Here is a 15,304-nt window from a genome sequence, read left to right on the forward strand (position 1 = left end):
AACATATTAATGCTTCTTTAGGAACCTGAAAGCTGGCTCATACAAGCACTCTTCATTAGTAGGTTACTCCCTCAGACAGGTATTCAGAAGTATTTTATGTTATGAATTCTGAGGCTACGGGAAGTGGAGCTCTGGCAATCCGGGTCATTAACATCTATACCGTTGGTTAATACCGCTCCTCTGGCTTACAGTGCTCTTACTAGGTACATATTTCATTTGGCAAATTTTTATCTACATCTTCTCAGATTCTACATCTGGCCACATTCTTGGATTCTCTTCTTAGCTCTGCTTTGTTGATGAAGAGGACTTAAGTTTGCAGGACTGATAACCCCAGCATCTTCCATAAGCTTTACTTCCACATCTTTGTTTAAATTAATTGTATGTTATAAATTTAATTGCTTTCAAAAGTGTCCTTAGTCAACTCTGGCTGTGATGTATTTGTCTCTGATGTATTCTTCAAAGTTATTTGTTTTTCCTGTCCTTGGAGAAGAACCTGACACACCAAGGATATTCCTTCAATATATACAGCTATCTACATTGAAATTAAGGTAATCATGGAAGTTTCACTCAGAAGTTGCCTACAGTTTTCCCTGATCTATTTGGTATTTCAATGTGTTCACTAAGTTCTTTTTCTTTTCTTTGCAGCAAAGATCCAGATGTGCCAGCGATGGGATTTTTTTAGTCCTTTGGCTATCAAATCGTGGAACAGCTGAACAGGGTACTTCAGTGTCCCTTAAGAAGGATTTTCAAGAAGGTCCCAGAGTGCTGGGATTACAGGTGTGTGCTACTGAGCAACTTCATCACACCTTCACCAACCTTTATTTTCCTTTTGTAGTGACGATGAAGCCACTGTAGTGAAAATGAAGTGCTGGTTTTTTTGGTTTTGTGTTTGTATTGTTTTTATCTTGACAGGGTCTCACTATGCAGTGCAGGTTGGCCTTGAACTCACTTTGTAGCTCAGGCTGGCCTCAAACTTGCAGCAATCCTCCTGCCTCAGCCTCCCAAGTGCTGGGATTACAAGCATGTACCACCACGCCCAGCTCTCTTTATGGTTCTGATATGCATTTTCCTGATGATTTGTGTTGAGTATCTTTTCATATGCAACTGGCCACTTGTTAATAGTTTTTGCTTCTTATGAAAACTGGTAGTACATTTTCAGAACATTCCAGAAACATTTTCAGAACTCAGGTATATTTCTCACTTCTAAAGGAGTGGTCTCATTGTGCTTTTCTTTGCTCTCTGTGACATCCTATGCTCCACCTTATGAAATGTCTGTGTACTATACATACCGACAGTTTGACTTGGTTTTGAGCTGTCCATTAAACCTAAACTCAACAGAACATGAACATTTGGAAATCCTTTCAGAAAAATGTTAGAGCTGAGATTTTGCTAATGCAAGTGCTTTTTCTAACTCCTTTAGCTGGATATTACTTTGAGTAATCATGATCCGGATTGTATCCTCTTCTGTGGTGCTTTTATTTCTTTTGAATTCTTCTCCTGCCCAGTTCTTCAAGTATTTGCAGTCAGACACATTTGGAACTTGCTGGATTGCCTGCAAAATCCTTCTATAGAGGACGAGAACTTGTTGTCCTCTCAGGACCTGCTTTAGCGTCAGTGTGCTTTGGGGTAATCAGAAGGCGGCCATGTCAATCGAACTGGGCGTCTGGTTCTCTGGTTAATATTTTGAGTGCTGTATTGAACAAGAGTGATGATAGTGGACATATTTGTCTCATTCCTCATTTTACAGGGAAAGCTTTCAGCTTCTTTTCATTTAATGATGTTGACCACTGGTTTGCCATAAATGGCTTTCATTATGTTAAAGTAAGATCCTTTTATACCTATTTTCTTCAGGGCATTTATCATGAATGTATGTTGGATTTTGTCAAAAGCTTTTTCTCCATGTATTGATAGTCATGTGACTTTTGTCCTTGCTTCTGTTTATGTAGTGTGTTACAGTTATTGACTTTTGTATGTGGAAACATCCTTGCATCCCTAGGATGAAAGCTACTTGGTCATTATGTGTGATCCTTTTGATGAGTTGTGGCATTCTATTTGCCAGTGTTTCATGGATGGTTTTTGTGTCTATGTTCATGAGGAGATTGAGCTGTAGTTACGTTTTTTAGTTGGGTCCTAGAACCCACTTCTAAGGAACCCAACCTAATTCAGCCCTTAGAATGAGGATGTAATTTTGGCCAATCAGAGAATCCCATTTCCCCGGCAACAGTGATTGGTCTATATTTGGTCACATGAACTGATCAGGACCAATCAGAGTTTTCCTTGAGACTAAATTGTAGTTGCTAGAGAAAAGTAGCTTCCTCTTTTCTCCGGGGCTCCATGGTAGTGGCTGCCATGCTTGCTGCCTTATAGGCAAGTTCTAGCTGCGACAGAGAGTGTGGCCCTCAGAAAGAGTAAGAGCAAACTTGTCACATCTGGTTCAGTTCCCCAAGGGTCTAACCACCACAGCTCATTGGGCTGGGGATTTAGCTCAGCGGCACAGCGCCTGCCTGGCAAGCGCAAGGTCATGAGTTCGATTCCTGGTACCGGAAAAAACAACAACAACAACAACAAAAAAAAAAAAAACCCACAAAACAGCTCACTCCTCTCATCTGTTAGCTACTCCATGATCTGCTGGTTAGCGGTGGCAGTGTCGGAGGTGGGATTCTGTCATGTGCGGACAAGCCATTAGATTAATCCAGAGAACTTCTTGGATAAGGAATTCAGGGGAGTGGGGAGGGCAAGGTGTGCTTCAGCTGAGGCAAGGCATGGAGGCTGGGCCTGAGTGAGCCAGGAAGGGCAGTGAGAGCACAGGGGGAGCAAATCTCCCAGCAGATGATGGCTGGGGTGGGACGGGTCCTGTGACTATCTTCTAAACCTGTCTGTAGGAACTTGGGAAAGTTCAAGTGAGTTCTTACCGGTAAATAAGCCTGTACGGTTTATTTCACTTCAAGGTTTTTGTCAATTTTCTCTCCACAACCAGAAAGTATTTCCCTGAACGTCCACACTTTTGATACTTAATTAATTGATTTTTAAATGGACTGCGATGGCTGATCTTGATTGTCAAGTCGGTTGGCTGCAGAATACCTAGGGAATTCATACACCACACTCTGGGTGTGTCTGCGGGTATCCACAGACACAGTGGGAGCTCTTTCTCAGTGGACTGATTTATTGACGAGATGGTAATTTGACAGCGTTATTGGGGAGAGATGGAAACAGGAGGCGGGGCTTGTGTGGAGGGAATAGCTCATAGGGGCATGATGCTGGAGACTGTGTCTGCTACCCAGCCCCTTCCTCTCAGGCTCCCTCACCTTCTCCGCTTCCTTTCTGTCAGGAGATGAGCAGCTTTCTTCCACCACACCCTTGTACCTGCAGGCAAGAAGCAGTGGAGTTGACCATGGACCAAAACCTTTGAAGCCAGGAGTCAGAAGAAACCTTCACCCCTTTAAGTTGTTTTTCTTAGGTATTTGGTAACAGCAACAAGAAGCTGGGAGAAATGTAAATCATATTTATCCTGTGCAGCATGTTGTGAAATCCATAGACATTATAGAATGGCTAAATGGAGCTAAGGAGCACGTGTGTTACTTCACACACCCATCCTTTCATGTGTGTGACGGGAATACTCACACATCAGCTCACTTAAATGACTTTAGCTACCAAGCAAAGCCCTAAACACTTCTGATTTACTCCTTTGGGAGCCCCGAAGGGAGGGACTGAGCTTCGTCCACTGATGTCCACTCACACCCAGGGTTACTGTGGTACCTCATTCCCAGATACTGTTGCCTGCGGAGTTCTTGGCCTGGAGCCCACATCTCCTTTCAACACCCAGCCCGAGTGCTCTGCCCAGTCGGCTCAGACACTGCCCCCCACTCCCCGCTGGAGCCTCCCTTGCTTTCTCCTACACCCCCAGGCTGCTCCAGGCGCTGCCTCCGGCACCCACAGGGCAAAGTCTTACTCCCTGAATTCCCACTAGCTGTGTGCTACCTGCCTGTCCTCCCAGGCAGTGGCTCCATGAGATCTCAGCTGTGTCCCCTAACATGTAGGATGGGGGGAGCAACCAGTCCCAGCATGGGCTGAATGAGTGCAGGAATAAATAGATGAGCAAGTGAATGGGTTACTAAGTTCCTCTCATTCAAAGTAAAAGATAGACAATGGAAAGCAGGGAGACCGATCCTTTGCAAAAGGCAAAGAGACCATGAGAGGCAGGGAGGAGGAGGGAAGGGGCAGGAAAGGGATAAAAAAAAATAATTAGGGTGTGTTATGTACGTGTACCAACTCCCCGCAATGAGTATGATCATTCTGTACGCAAACTTATACTGATAAAAGTTAAAATTAAAGAAATAAAGTGAGTGAGATTACTGATCTACCCTTACACTTCTGTGAGAGCCCAGAGAGGCACTCATTTACTTATTCAGTCTCATTTAGTGAGCACGTGGCCCACGGCACTTCACAGGCACTAACTCATTTCCTCACAAGGAACCTTGGGAGTCACTTACCAAGATTACCTTCAATTTCTATTTGAGGAAACTGAGGCTTAGAAAAACTGTGCGCTCCCCAGGTCACCCAGTTCTGGGTACAGCTGAGACCTACCTGGAGAGTCTGACCCCAAGGCTTTCTGGCTGAGTAGCTCCTGGTGTCCTCCCACACAAGGAGCTCCTGGACAGAAATGCCCAGACACGTGTCCGCCTTGAATTCAGGGTGGGCCCCTGAGGGAAAGGCTGTGAGCAAGTATCAGCACCTGGAGAGCCTTGTGGTGGAGTCTCCAGCCGGTCTCGGGGCCACAGGGCACCAAGTAAGAGGACTGAGGTCCCTGGAACGTCCTGTTGGGATCCGCGTCCAAGCTCTGTCTCCAGATCCGCATATGTCCTGAGTCCAGCAGAGGCTTGTTCGGTCCTCGAGGCACGGCAGGAATCAATTTGAAAATTAGAATGCCAAATGTATCCCCATCTCTCTGAATTCTTTTTAATTACATGGTCTGACAAAGATGTGAGTGACTATTTACCCTGGGCTAAGCATTTGAAATAGGATTAGAGTCACAGAGCCAGGCAAGCCCTCTGTCCCCGAGCCTTGACACATCCCTTCTGTGGATGGAAGGAGACGTCTTCTTACTGAGCATTCCCTCCATCAGAGCATCAGTAGTCAAATAGGAAACCATCACCATCACCATCCCTGTCAGAGTCATCATCACCAGCAGCAGCAGCCACCAGCAGCTTCATTATTACCATAAACATCATTATCATCATCGTACACCTGTCATCATCTCTATTCTTCATCATCACTGTTGTCATCGTTACCATCATAATCAGGTTGCCACTGTCTCCGCCATGGTCGTCATCATCACCACCGTCACCATCCTTGCTAACACCGTCCAAACACCTGTTATGTACAACCGGCACTGTCCCAAGTGCTCCTGTGTGGGTTTCTTTTTCTAATCGCAGCAGCCTTCTGATTCCTTTTTCACAGCTATGCCAACTGAGGCTTACAGAGGTCCAAGCACACGCTCAAGATCACACATCTAGAAATGGTAAAACCTACATTAAGATCCAAGAAGTCTCACTTCAAAATACCATGACTGCTACAGAGATCTCTGATGCCAAGTTCAGAAAATACCAAAAATCCCCCCAAATGACAGTTGTTGTATCTTTTCTGATGCGCATGCTATTCAGAAACTTAGGACATACCCCAAACAATGGGACCTCCAGTTTGGTACCATTGGATCCTTGGAGGATGTTCTACATCATGAAGTTTTTTTGTGACTGGCCTTGGAAGCTTGGAAGAAGGGGTCCCAATTCCTAGAGATTTGGCTGCTGAGATTTTCTGGAATTTTATTGTAGTTCTTGTTCCTTAGTTGTTGTGTGGACAAAATAGCTAATCTGAGACATTTAGACAAAGACAAGATGGATAGAAAGATACATGGAAGGATAGAAAAAAGGAAGAGATGAAGAATGGTATTGTAGGGTTCTCCAGAGAAACAACCAGTAGGAAATACAGCAATAGATATGAATATAGCTAGAGAGATGTACAGAAGTACAACAGGGGAGCTGAGGGGTCCTACAATACGCTGTTCAAACTGGAGAAACAGAAGTGGAGGTATAATCCAGTGCAAGTCTAAATCAGGAGCTCTGATGGCCAAGGACAGAAGATAGTTATCTTGGTCCTAGAAGAAAAGGGGAGAGAATTTACCTTTCCTCCACTATTTTGTTTCATTAAGCCCAGATCCAAATCGGATGATGCTTATTCACCCTGCTCAGGGTGGATGTTCTTTACTCGGTCTGCCAAGTCGGACGCTGATCTTTTCTATTGACGCTCTCACAAATATTCTTAGAAGTAATGTTTTACCAGCTGTCTGTGCATCTCAGAAGCTAATTAAGTGAACACATAAAATTAGCCATCACAAGTGGATGAGTGGTGGCTGAGTGGATGAGTCGTGCATGGCTAGGTGGATGGAAGATGCAGAGATGTGTGTACAACCAGTGACTATATGGATGGATCATGTAAGTTCTCTCTCTTTTCTCAGCGTTGACCTTAATGCTTCAAAAGCTACGTTTTGCAAAACACTGTGGCTTTCTGTTTGTGAATGCTTTTCTAGATTGTTCAGTCCAAGGGCAAGATTGGAAGTGTCAGAGTTTTAATTCCCCCCTAAACAGCCTTCAATTTAGGGATTTGGTAGATAAATGCCCTCAGGTTCCTCACCTATTGATTAGGATACTCTTTGGAGTTGCCCAGTGGCATAAGTCCATATTTTCCCATCACTGTAACTAGCACAAAACAGTGCTCTGTTAACTTCTCTCCATGCCCTTTGTCACCTCTCCACTCCTCTCCTCATATTCCAGTATATCCCAATTCAGATCCTCATATCAAAGAGTTTGTGTATGGGGCAGTTCAAACTAAACAGATGAGTAGATAGATGGATGAATGAGTGGTGGGTGGATGGATGGATAGATGGATGGGTGGAAGGATGGGTGGACGGATGGATGCACAAATAGATGGGTAGATACATGGACACCTGGATGGATGGACAAACGGATGTACAGACGAATGAATGACTGCATGGCTATGTATGTGAAAAGATGGAGGGATGGATGAATGTGTGGATGAATGAGTGGATAGGCAGATATACGCAGATGTGTGGAAAACAGCTGCAGGTCATCTGATTTAGTTTCCTTGTTGAACATGGGCATCCTTACCACCTGGGGACAGTCACGTGGGCAGTTGTCTCCTTGGCCGTCTCTCAGTTGGCTGTGCTCCCGTGCCCTTGACCGCAGCGCGCCGTTCCCTTCCAGCTGCACTGCAGCCCTTCCCTTGCCAGGAAACACTTATCCCTTCATTGTTTTACCGCTGTGAATTGATGTCAGCATTTCCTCCAGGGGCTTTGTCAGCAAGGAAATGGCTGCTTCCCAGGAGCTTCTGTCCTGCTGGGCCTGCACCCCACATAGTTTGTCTGTGAAGGCCTCCCCTTCAGAGGGAGAGAAGAGAGGAAGAGAGAGGAGAGGGGGAGAGGAGAGAAGGAGAGGGGAGGAGAAGCAACATCCATTACTTCTAGGCAACTTGGGCAGTCGGTGGGCTACCTGTCCTTAGAGTTGTCATCCCAGGCACCAGAGACAGCTGTGCCATCCTGTAAGCCCTTCCTGCAGCGGTGGTCTGGGGTGGATGGGAGTTCGCACTTGCCCTGAGGACACGGAGGTCACCCTCATGACCTCCTGAGGACATGGAGATGCCCTCAGGAGAGGGTCTAATCAAAGTATCCTTTTCCATTGAGTTCTGCCAGAGTGCTAACTGTATTTTTACAGTTTGTTCCCCCTATTGCTACAAATACTTTTTTTCTCTTTCCCATTACAGAAAAAAAATAAAACCTTGACTTTGGTTTGGCATTTTATGCGGCTGATCTTATGTGCTTTATCACTCTCTTTACCTGCATTTCTTTGTATTTGCATCAGTTGCAAAAGCCCTGAGGAGATGGGACTGATGTTCTTCCCCCTGTCTGGGGAACAGACCTACAGGTGAGTCCTGCAGCTGCCTCTGGTCGGAGGCAATAGGTGGCTGCCAGAAAGAGCCCGGAGCCTGTGCGCACTATCGTGTGTGCAGCCCTTTGCACTTTCAACACCACTCCACCTTCACCGCCTCAACTGTCCTCATGGTGGTTCCAGGGAAGGCAGGGAGATCACCTCTTGGAAACTACACCTGGGGAGACCGAGGCTCTGGTGGGGAAGCAATAAGCACTCACAGAGAGCTTACAGTGAACCGTGCACAGGGACCTGCTCTTCATCTCTGCACCCCTTCCCTTACTTATTCCCCCAGCTGCTTACAACGCCCAGAGAGCACTGAGGACGTGCGCACACTGCCTGTGGCTGCTGAGGAAGGCAGCGGGACACAGCACGGACAGAACAGACCAGAGCCCGCCCGGAAGAGCCGCTACTCTCTGGTGCCGCACACGGGAGACACGACTCCTGCCTTGGCGCTGATGGTATGGCGGCGAGAGCGTGCTACAAGCACAGGTGAAATATCTCCACCACAAATGCTCACCTGAGGGGATGCAAGGACACCAAACTGGGTCCTGGGTTCTGTACATGTTAAGAAAACTGTCCCCCTGGGGCTGGGGATTTAGCTCTGCAGCAAAGTGCCTGTCTGGCGAGCGCAAGGTCATGAGTTCGATTCCTGGTACCAGAAGAAAAACGAAACAAACAAACAAAGAAAAGAGAACAGTCCCCCTGTGTACAAAAAATAGAGCCGTGCTCCTGCTCAACACTGAGCACAGGGTCTCCAGTGAAGTGAGGATGTAAATCCCACGTTAGAGAAGAGGAACCTGTAGGATAATCTCTTTGTGCTTTGGGGATAGGGATAATTTGTTAAACAAATGAACTCAAGCAAGGCTTTGTCCAAGTTGCCTGCAGCCCTTCTAGCTTAACGGACATCCTGACCCCCTCATTCCTCTGCACAATTAGATCTACCATCTTCACAGCCACTCCAGTTTCAGTGCACTCAATGGCATGGGTCCCCTTCCCTTTAACTGACGGTGTTCTTGTTGGTGTAGACAACACCCGCAAATGTATTCCCCTCCCCTCTGCTTTGGCCCAATGGCAGGCAGTCTGTGTGTGCTCCACGAGTGCCTGGCATAGAGCAGCCTCCAAACATGTAGAACCAGTAACAGAAATCAGCAGAAACACCAGTGTCTTGGCCACTTGCTCATCACTGGGACAAAATATCTGACACCTACAACTTCAAGGAGAGGTTTGTTTTAGCTCATGGCTTCAGTCCATAGATGCCTGGATTGAGGAGGAAACAGCATGACACAGAGCACAGGGAAGGAAAAGACTCTCAACCCGTGGCAGCCAGGAAGCAGAGTGGGAAAGGATAGCCAGAGACAAGAACACACCCAGCCAGGTCATCCACATCCCTCAGTGACCCACCTTCAGCCAGGCCCCGAGCACATTCATCTACCGACCTCACCACAGGGTGAATCCACTGATGAGGATAGCTCCCAAGGTGGAGTCACCTTCCACACACACGCACTCTGGGGTACATCTTAGATCTAGAACATCCAAGCCAGAAAAAGATCAGCTGATACACTCAGGAGCATTTCTCTATGCCACCAGTAGCCAACTAAAAATAGAATTTTAAGAAAAATATCTTTCAGTGAAATTGGATCTTTAGCTCACAACATATACAAAAACCAACTCAAAGTGGGTAAAAAGACTTAAATGTAAGACCTGAACTATAAAAATCCTAGAAGAAAATATAGGAAGAAGTCTCCATGTTGTTCATCTGGAAAATGATTTTTTTGGACAGATCTCAAAAGCACAGATAACAAAAACGGACAAAGGGGACTGCAACAAACCAAAAAGCCTTCTCAGGGCTGGGGATTTAGCTCAGCGGCAAAAGCGCCTGCCTGGCAAGCGCAAGGTCGTGAGTTCGGTTCCCGGTACCGGAGAAAAACAAAAAAAAAAAAAAAAAAAAAAAAGCCTTCTCACAGCAAAGGAAACAACAGAGTTTTACTAATAATTTTTGGATAATTTTTGGATTGGGAGAGAATGTTTTCAAATCATAAATCCAGTAAGGGGCTAACTATCCAGAAAATGCAAAGAACTGAAATAACTCAATAGCAAAAAAAACCTAATTTTAAAATGGAGAGAATTTAATAGACATTTTTTAAAAGAAGAGATACAAATGGCCAACAAATATATGAAAAGCACTCACCATCTCTAATCACCAGGGAAACGCACATTAAAACCACAAGGAAGTATGACCTCACATCTGTTAAGATTCTATTAGGAAAACTACAAATGCTAAGCATCAAGGAGGATGTAGAGGGGAAAGATGTCCCTTGTACTCTACTAGGGAGAATACAAATTAGTACATCCATTTTGGAAAATATTATGGGGAATTCTCAAAAAACTAAAAATAGAATTATCACACGACTCAGCAACCCCACTTCTGGGCATATGTCAAAAGGAACTGAAATTATTATGAATGTCAAGGAATCATCTGCACTGTCTTGATCACTGCAGCATTATTCCCAGTAGTCAAAATACAGGAGCAACCTATATGTCCATCCATCCATGTAATACATCCATCCATGGATGGATGGATAAAGACAATGCGGTACACCTATTTAAGGGAGCACTATTCCATAAAAGAAGGAAATTCTGTCATTTGTGGCAACATGGGTGAAGCTGAAAGACATTAGACTGGGTGAGATAAACCAAGCATAGAAAGACAAATACTGTTAATCTCACTGCATGTAAAAGTTGATCTCGTAGAGACAGTGAGTAGAAGGGTTGATTATTGGAGGCTAAAGCTGAGGAGGGAGGGTAGAGGAAGGACACAGATTAATCAAAAGGTACAATTAGATGGGAGGAATAAGTTTTAGTTATCTACTGCACTGCATGAGGACCGCAGTTAATAATAACATTATATATTTCAAAATTGCTAAAAGAATTGCTAATTCTTTTTTCATAAAGGTCTAGTTCATTATTGGTGGCTAGCACATTGTAACAGTTAAATATATTTAAATAAGGTACAGGTGACTGCATGACAGCAGCATTGGTAATTAGATAACCAATTCAACTGGAAACCAACTAACAAGGTAACTGTCTAAATATTTATAGTATAGCTCTTATTTACATCACCCTTTGTTCGATCACCTTCTTGGAGGAAATAAAAGCCTGCTGGCCAAAATGGAAATTATTAAAGCCAAATCTCATATCCATTGCAAGAGGTTTCTTTCAGCTGGATTAAGCCTCCAATTCGAGGGCAAAGGCCAAGCTTGTAGCTTCCAGCAGTCATGTTATCCCCACCTACCAAGCCAGACAGTGTACACTTCACACCAGGCCTCAGAGTCTGAGTTAACCCACTGCAATTAAACTAGAGTTGTTGAGCTCTGGAGAAATGGAAGTGGTGGGATCCAACCGATATTTAGCTACAATGCCAAAGACAGTGCTGTTGGTATCTGATATCCAAGCAAGGTTTACTGAAGTGTCAAGATCTCCATATACCTTCTGATACATTGATCCTCCAAATTCCTTCCCATCACTGACATTAGTGTGTAGCTGGAAGTCCCCAGACCCATAGCACACTGCAAAGTTAGTCCTTGTCAGCTTTGATTTGGCACCATCAAGGGTCATCTGGAAGCCAACATGTGCTGGGATTACAGATGTGTTCCACCATGCCTGGCCACTATTAATATTTGTTAGTTAAAATAATTTTTAAAAATACATAAGGCAAAAAAGATATCTTTCACAGGAGCAATCAGCACTGGAATATATTACGAATTCATTTCACCAAGAACATGTCATACCTCTAGCAAAACTTTTTTAAATTTGAATAAAGGATGGCCTAAATAAAAAGGGTTATCTGTCCTGAGATGAACAAGATAATGTTACAGAAATTTCAACTCTTTCTAGGTGATCTAGAAACTCAGTGCAACTTTAATCAAACTAACATTCACTTGTATGAAAACAAAAAGATGTATTAAGGAAAGCTAAACCCACTGTGTAAATAAAGAATGAAAAAGTCATCTGTTGGGCCAGGATTAGGCATCTCCCTAAGTCTGGGGCCATAAGTGCCTCTTGCCTCATGCTAGTCCCGGTTCCAGATCAGATAGAAGACCTACGGCAAAGCCATGGGAATAAGAACCATGCAAAACTAATGCAAGAACAGATGGAGATCAAAGGAACCCAACAGTAGAAAACGCACATTCCCACTGAAAATGTGGCCAACGGAAATCCCTGGGGGAAAATCAGGGTTATTTCATCTATGGTGTCTTCATTATTTTTCTTGTTGCTGATATAAAATACCCACACCCAAAGTTAAAGGAGTAAAGGTTATTTGTTTCACAATTTGTAGAGGTTTCAGTCCATAATTGGCTGGCTCCAAGGCAGGGTGGCATGGCAGACAGGCATTACAGAGAAGAAATTGTTCTGGTAAATTTCTCTGGTAAGAAGAAGGTAACAAAGCAAGCAAGGGACAAGACAAGCCTCTCTCTGCCCCTTATATTGTATCCAGGGTACCAGGATGAGGGATGAGTCCAATGGGTGGACTGATTTAGTAATCACACACCCTAATCCCAGCATCACACACTCTAGATTCTCCACCTCTGAAAAAGCCCCACCTATCACCACATGAGACTTTGCGGGGACCTCTTGACCCAAACTATAACATTCCACCCCTGACCCCTCAAAGAATCACACACATTCCTTTATGCAAAAGGCATTTAGTCCACCTCCAAGAGTTGCCAAAGTCCTAATAGTTTCAACATTGCTAAAAAGTCCAAATCCAAAATTTCTTCTGAAATTTAAGGCAAACTCTTAGCTGTGAGTCCCTGTACTAATGAAAAGAAAGTTAAACATTTCCAGCATTCAATGGCACAAGATAAACATTTACATTCCAGAAGTTACAAACAAGAGGATACAAAGGACATGGGACTAAAGCAAGTCCAAAGCCCAGCAGGACAAACATTAAGTCCTATAGTTCCATGTCCAGCATCCAAGGCAATCTGAGGCAAGATGTGAACTCCAAAGGGCTTGGGTGGCTCTTCCGCTATAGTATTTCTGGTGGTTGTAGCTCCCATGGCATGTCTTGGGTTGGGCTCTGCTCTTTCCTTGCAGTTTTCCTCAGATGACCCACATTTCTGGCCCCTCCAAACTTCTGAGGTCTCCACCTGTCTTGGTTACTTTTCTCTCATGGCTGAGACAAAATACCTGACTCCCAGAATTAAGGAAGGAAAGTTTTATTTAGCCTACAGTTTGTGGAGATTTCAGTCCACACTCGGCTGGCTCCATGGCGGAGTGGCATACGGCAGAGGCAACAGTTCATGGTGGCGGAAGACAGCAAAGGCAACCAGAGCAAAAGGGAGGAGCAGTGGGAGAAGCAGTGGCAAGCAGCCTCTTTCCTCTCTCTTACTTGTATGCAAACTATCTGCCCCAGGGCAGGTATAGCACTCACACCCAACGATGGACAATGAGTCAGTCATGAATCTAGAAGCCTGCCCCATGACTGCATGAGGCTTTTGGAGGGACATCCAGACACAAACCGTAACACCACCACATCTTCAACTTCACACTTGAAGCTTCACACACTGCCCCCTCAGGCCTTCTGAAATCTGAGTGGAAGCCTTCCTAACCCACAACTCTTGCATTCATCTAAAACCACATGTATGCCAACAAGGTCTGCTACCAGCTGGAGCAGTAGCTAGGCTTCCTTCTCTCTTGGCAAATGCTTATGAACCAAATCCTGAGGAACATCTTTCCTAGGCCACCACCAGTCTAGAACATGGTTCTCTAGGACTCTCTTCTCAGAGCAAAGTCTTTCACTTTTGTGACTGTGAAGCTGCAAAGGCTGGAGTTCTGCTGGTTCTTATGATGGCCTTAGGTCAACTTTTCTGCTGTCTTCTTCTGAACTACTTGGATTTTTCTTTCTAGCCTTTTCAGCAGCCAATTTCTCCTCTCTTCCATCCTTGCAGGCCCTACCTTTACTGCAGCTTCCTTTCTGGCCACACTCAAAACATTTTAAATCATCGTGCTGGACTCTTTGCTCTTGATTCCCAGCATAAATCTGGCTAAAAACCCCTAACAGTAGCCATGCCACTGCCCAAACAGTGGACTGTCTTGAAATTTCTTCTGAAAGATTAATTAGTCTGATCCAGGCATAGTGGTGCATGCCTGTAATCCCAGTACTTGGGAGGCTGAGGCAGGAGGATTATTGTGAGTTCAAGACTCACTTAGGCTATAAAGTGAGCTCAAGGCCAGCCTGAACTGTATAGAGAGATTCTATCTCAAAAAGACCCCCCCCAAAATTAATTCATCCACCACTCTTAGTCTCAGGCAAAGTCTCTGGACATGAGCAAAATGTAGACAAACTTTCTGCCAAGCCACAACAGACTTCATCTAGAGTCCAATAACTAAAGTAGTTCTTCTTCCCAGAAGAAACCTGAGCCTGCTCTTGACTGACATCATTTCTATCAGCATTCTCATCTTCTGAGCTCTGACCAGAATCTCCCATCAAGTACAGCATAAGATATTCCAGCTCTACTTTTCCAGCTGGTACCTCTGAACCTTTCCTAACTCTTCCCCTTCCCACAAGCCAGCTCCAAAGGCTCTTAAAACACATGCTCAGGTAGAGTCTCAGCAACAACCCCACTCTCAGTACCAAATTATCTTCATTACTTTTCTGGTTGCTGGCACAAAATACCCACATCCAAAGTTAAAGGAGGAAAGGTTTATTTGGCTCATAGTTTGTAAAGGTTCCAGTCCATAATCAGCTGGCTCCAAGGCAGGGTGGCATGGCAGACAGGTATCACAGAGGAGAAATAGTTGATGATGGGCAGAAGGTAACAAAGCAAACAAGGAACAAGACAAGCCACTTTCTGTCCTTTATATAGTATCCAAGCTACCAGGATGAGAGCAATGCCAAACCAATTGGTGGACTGATTTAGTAATCACACATCCTTAATCCCAGCATCACACTCTAGATTCAGACAACTCTGAAAAAGCTATTTATGATGGCATGAGGCTTTGGAGGGACATCTAAACCCAAACCATAACACACGGCATAGGGGAATTCTCACTAGATGGGGAAAACTAGAATCATGTACCAGCATAACACTCCATGTAAGGTGGATCCCATGTGGATTGGAGACCTTAGTGAAAACAGACAAAGCAAATGTTAACACACAGGAACATGCAGGGCACTGCTTTGGGACCTGAGGGTCAGGAATGATTTATCAAACTACATTTCAAGAGTACAAGCCATAAAGCCAAAGTCTAATTCATTTGATTACATCAAAACTGGAATTTCCATTTGACAAAGGGCAGCA

At 44.6% G+C, this 15,304-nt stretch overlaps 1 long non-coding RNA gene and 1 pseudogene across 2 annotated transcripts; both read right to left on the reverse strand.

The window, feature by feature from the left end:
• Positions 1-1,053: 1,053 nt before the first annotated feature.
• On the reverse strand, positions 1,054-1,884 carry LOC102029456 (annotated as a pseudogene).
• A 1,057-nt stretch (positions 1,885-2,941) lies between these two features.
• Positions 2,942-8,083, reverse strand: LOC102029804. 2 transcript variants are annotated; one of them, XR_001235543.1, is made up of 4 exons: positions 7,182-8,083; positions 5,676-6,151; positions 4,585-5,509; positions 2,942-3,363 (listed from the first exon to the last, which is right to left on the reverse strand). It is a non-coding gene; the product is annotated as an uncharacterized LOC102029804 (long non-coding RNA). The 2 variants fall into 2 exon arrangements; XR_262292.2 differs by having other exon boundaries at positions 4,585-6,151.
• Positions 8,084-15,304: the final 7,221 nt, after the last annotated feature.

This window comes from Chinchilla lanigera, unplaced genomic scaffold (genome assembly GCF_000276665.1).
Source record: "Chinchilla lanigera isolate Chin_1 unplaced genomic scaffold, ChiLan1.0 scaffold00044, whole genome shotgun sequence".
In the NCBI taxonomy this organism is placed as follows: Eukaryota; Metazoa; Chordata; class Mammalia; order Rodentia; family Chinchillidae; genus Chinchilla; species Chinchilla lanigera.